The 5,133-nt window shown below is 50.5% G+C and overlaps 1 non-coding gene across 1 annotated transcript; it reads right to left on the bottom strand.

Annotated features, from left to right (window-relative positions):
* Window positions 1-3,729: 3,729 nt before the first annotated feature.
* TRNAT-AGU lies at window positions 3,730-3,803 on the bottom strand. The gene has a single exon. It is a non-coding gene; the product is annotated as a tRNA-Thr (tRNA).
* Window positions 3,804-5,133: the final 1,330 nt, after the last annotated feature.

A 5,133-nucleotide genomic window follows, 5' to 3' on the forward strand; every position in this document is an offset into this window, starting at 1 on the left:
TCACTACACAATGATTCTGTTCTCACTGAATTGTCACTTCAAATTGCTCAGACCAGCTCCCCCAGCACACTCCTGGCTGTGCATTAGTGTGTGTGTGTCCATGGCTGAACAACAAGAGTTCCTGCCCATTTCCCTTCCGGCTGGAGCATGATTAGAGAGTGTTTGTGGTTAATGACATTGCTATAGATTGTTGTTCATTCCCCACACTGACAATTCAGACCGTCCCGTTCCTCTTCGAATCTCCATCAGATCATGCCAATAGCCGGAGTCAGGATTTCTCTGGGGCACTGAAATGTTTCAGGGGGTTGGTGCGTGAGCTCAGCCTTGCATCCATCCCTGATGTTTCATGGACTAACAACAGGAACGTAAAGAAAGAGCTGATCCAATATCTTACTGTCAGAGGTGATGGTGGCCTCGTCCCCTCTGCATGACCATTGCTATTGCAGGAGAGAAGGTTTCAATGGAATCGAATGCCCTGGCTCAAACAAGAGACACAGGGAGGTTTTGCTGTTCATGGATCTGTGCAAAGGAAATTGTGTCTGTGTGAAATTGAGGAGGGAAATGAAATGTCCCCATGGTGGCCCAATGCCCTAAGGAATGTGGGCGATGGACTCCGGCTGGGAAATGATTTCACAGGATCAATGTATCGCCCTGATTAAAAGCTATGGCTAAAAGGCAGCCACTGTTGTTAGTACCTGAACCTGTGTAGGGACGCCCGAGTGGGTATCAAGTCCATTGCCTCAACCAGGGGTAGTCGATTATTTTATCAAGATTCAAATTTCTTGGTCAAGGTATAGTCAATGTATAGACGCCAGAGAAAATAAGACACTGATGATGATAAGAAGAATATAGAAATATTTTGCCGTCACTATGGGCATAACTATGATAATTGTTTTGTGTTTCACTCTTTATGGCACCACCTTCCTTCCCTTTAGACTTCTAGTTTACCAAAGGTAAAACTAAACATCTCTTCAGATACCAGGGAGTGTTTGTGTTCATTCCTGCTAGCTACACAGGGATTTGATGTAGCTGCTTTGAGTCCTCCGGCTTTGCTGGGATAAGTAACATTTCAGGCTGTCACTGAACTGAAGGAGGGAGATCATTTTTTGACAGATTATGCCTCCTCTTAAAGGTGTTTGTCTGGCAGCCTTGGTTCCCAGGTCTCTCCCGAGGGAAGAAAGTTTCTGTGCAAAATACCAAACCTTTTAACAGAGCGGAGGGAAAGGCAACGGCCACATGATGAGGCCAATATGTACCACAACATGATTCTTTTATGTGGGATGACATCACCTTTCAATGGGGTTCTGGGGGGAAGGAAAAGCAGCAATGGCGAGACTGAGTGGGCTCCTTTCTGGCTGACATGGTGGGCTGTGGGGGGGGTGGGGTTGGGAGTTGCCTATAAGCCGTAAGTGGACTTGGTGCAGTGAAAACCGCTGCTCCATTCTGGCTGACCTGGGGGTGCCATTGATGACATGGGAGTGGGGGCAGGGCGCTGGCTGTGAGCAAATGGGATCCAGGAAGCCCCAGCCTGCCCCTCCAAGGGCCAAGTCTTCTTCTTCTCTCCTGCCACGGGGAGCCCGGCCTTAAGCCTGCCCAGCATGTGCTGCAGCTTGAGCATTAAGCCTTCCTGTGTGCCCTGGACCCCTGTGGGGCACTGTTGGGGGAAATCCCGACTGCAAATAATTCTGGCCACAAGATCAACCCATTGGGTCAAATGGGGCAAGCTGGAGGCCTGGTGCCTTAGTCCATGGGGCCAGTAGGTCAAGCCATTTTCCTGCATGTGGGGGAGGCAGCCGCTGTGGTTCGCCCTTCCTGCTCCCTGCGCTGCTGCACCCTAAAATCCCTGTCGGCCGGCAAGATGGGCTGGGAGCCTGGAGAGAGGAGGCAAAGGGGTGGCCCGAGCCCCCTTGGCCACTGCCCCTGCCCCAGGCAGCCCACAGAGACCTGATGCCTCCCCAAGTGACACAAGGAGATGTGCCAGCAGCGCTATGGCGGCTCCCTGCCCACTCTGCCCCCTCCCTCCCTGCCACACTGCTCCTGGAAGTGGCCGGCATATCCCTGCAGCCCTGAGTGCAAACGCCACAGCTGACCCGCCCCCGTATCCCGCTGCCTAGGAGCCACTGCCGGAGGGGAGTGTGTGCCAGTCACTTTGGGAGCTGTGCTGCCCGAGGTAAGCACCTCCACCCCCGACCACCTCCTGCACCCCTACCCCTGCCCCAGCACAGAGGCTCCCTGTGTCTTGAACAAGCACTTTCAAGGATTGGCCAAGAACTTCTGCTCTGTTTCTGTGAAAGAGGCACAAAAAAGGGAGCCCAACGGACAAGTTTAGTTCACACGCACAAACTGGCAGGGCCAAGCCTGGATCTCTCAGTTACTCAGAAGGCTCTTCAGCCAGCTCTTCCCAAAGGCCAGTCTCTAGAGGCTTTTGTGACATGATGTACTTCAAAATAGCTCCCTGTAGCTCACATAGTCATCATTCCTATATGGCTGTGATATGTCCTACCAACCATTCCATGTAAGTTATCATATGAAAAGTCATGATCTGCTGAAATCGGTTATTCTGCCCAAATATGTATAGCATGAGGGTGTGTGAAGTTATGCATTTTGCTGTATGGTTGTTACTGAAATAGGCTATAATTTTGCTAGTGACCCCTGCCGAGGAGGGTGTTCAACAGCCATGAATCAGCAGAGGAATTGTAATTAAGGGATTTCCAATTCAGTGACGGATGCCCAAACACAACACTGTGGGGACCGCTCAAGTCTATGACTCAGTTGCACAAGACCACAGCAGGAGGATTCCCCAACCTAGTGACTCAGCAGAGCCCACCCGGACATGTCTGGGCAAGTGTCTTCTAGACACTTGAACTAAGGATATAAAATAGGAGACTGTGGCATCATGTTTTTGCCTTTCTCCTTCCCCACCTATGCTGGAAGCAGCAGGAATCCTGAGAAAATGAAGGTCATCTGAGGACAGTAATCCAGGTTTTAGGGGGAATTCTATGTATTAAGGAGGGTAACATCCAGTAGGGTGAGAAAATTGCTTGACCTAACTACTGCCTAGTGTAATAAGGTGTAAAGTTTAGATTTTGCTGTGGTCATACAATGCTTAGTGCTCTGCGTTCTGGCCTCAAGAGCCATGGATGCAAGTTGAGTTACAATGACCTTTTCCTTGTCTCCACGTTTCTTATGTGCCTCCTTCTGACACTTGTCAGAAAAAACAACTGGTTTCTTTTGCAAGCATTTGCATTGCAAGGCAGAGGCAGTCTTCTCTGTTTCCGCAAAAGATTCACCAAAAGGTGGGAAGAGCAGACACATTTGTTAAGGCACTACTGGGAGCTGCATCCCTAACTCCACTTTCCCTGGCAGGTGAGTCACCCAGCTTAGCCACGGTGCGACTCTCTGGGACTTTTCTCCCAACTGCTCCATTTTTCAATGACAATCAAAAGGAAGGTGACATGACATCTGTGTGTGAACATCTCCAGGGAATCACAAGGACGTGTGGCGCAGGCTCTCGTGTTGCAGCAATTGCAGTTGAAGCAACCGCCATGCCAATGCCAGTCATAGCAGCGTTTTCATCAACTCCAGGTTTGTGATTTGATTGTTTCCAATGCTTCTCTCCAAAGAAACTCTTTCCTTAGCAAGCAATGACTTGGATACCAAGGGAAGCCTCTTCTGTTTCCTAGGCAGACACAGGAAAATGTGAGCAGAGGAGACAAAAGCCATACGCCAAGGCACCACTGGGAGTTGAACCCAGGATCTCCTGATTACTAGACAGGTGCTTTAGCCAGCTAAGCCATGGTGCCTGCCTGAAGAAAGTATTTGCAACTGTTTCATTTGATGGTTCAAGTCAACACCCGCAAATTCTAAAGTACAGACGTTCCCCATTTCCCTCAAGACTTGCAGACCTTGAGGTGTCTGGCTCTCTGTGCACAGAAAGCCACAGCTGAGTAGACAGAGGGCTTCCAACATGTGCCTCTCCCACCAGTCACTGTGATCATATAATGGTTAGTGATCTGTGTTTCAGTCGCAGCAACCTCGGCTCAGTTCTGAGTCATGGTAACCTTTCCTTCAGCTCCAGACTTCTCATTTGCCACTTTCCATGTGTGGTGGGCTGTCTGCCCCAAACAAGCAGGAGAAAGATTAGGGCAGCCTTGAAGAGGCTGTGCAGAACCCAGCCTATCAAGAAAGGGCTTATTGGGAGAGCCAATCAGGAGAAGGCTTGCTGGAGCAGCCCATATATAAAGAGCTGCTCAGCACAGCAAGTTAGTCACTCCTTGGAGTTTGAGGAGGGAGGATTGGCTGCTGTGAAAGAAGGAAGGAAGGAAGGAGCCGGGAAGGCACCATGATCAGAGTAGTGCTGGGGTAAGGGGTGCATGAGTGACCTCCTGGCTGACTACTGCCAGACTAAGGCCCTGATACAAAGGTGGAGGAAGGTTCTAGGTCTGTTGGGAAATGGTCCAGGGAAACAGATGGCAGGGTTGGAGGTTCACACCTTTTGCCTCAGTAGCCACTGACACAGGTGGCTACACCCTGGACTGCAGCCGGCCACTGAGGCAAGTGTCTGGGTAGAGGACACCCCACCCCCCCCAGCAGGGGGGAGAGAACTGAGTGGGGCACAGCCAGAGGGCTGTGTCCATAAGAGGACACTGAAGTCCTGAGAGCAACATGGGTCCTAATGATAGAACAGATGGTGGCCAGACGCTACTAGATGAAGGCGCACCGGTGAACCAGAGCTAATTGCTAGGATGGTCAGCAGGAGGTGCTGCAGTGAGGCATGCCCCATGGCACCAAGACTCAGCGGCAAGGAAGGCTCTCTCTGTCTTGAACAAGCACTTAGAAGGATTCTGCTGACAGATCTTTTCTTTTTCTGAAAAGAGATACAAAAAAAGGAGCCAACAGACTCACTAGGTTCAGCAAGGAAGAACTGGCAGGCCAAGCCAGGCTCTCCTGATTAGTAGGAAGGTTCTTCAGCCAGCTCTTCACAAAGATCACTATCTAGAGACCTTTTAATAGCCACTGCAGATGTTCACCACAAAAGAGATGCCAAAATGGAGTTCTCCACTGCCTGCAGCCATCATGCTACCAGGAGTTCTGTGCACAGAGAGGCCCCTGCTGGTGGGAAAAGGCTTTGGT

This window comes from Mauremys mutica, unplaced genomic scaffold (assembly GCF_020497125.1).
Source record: "Mauremys mutica isolate MM-2020 ecotype Southern unplaced genomic scaffold, ASM2049712v1 Super-Scaffold_100054, whole genome shotgun sequence".
In the NCBI taxonomy this organism is placed as follows: domain Eukaryota; kingdom Metazoa; phylum Chordata; order Testudines; family Geoemydidae; genus Mauremys; species Mauremys mutica.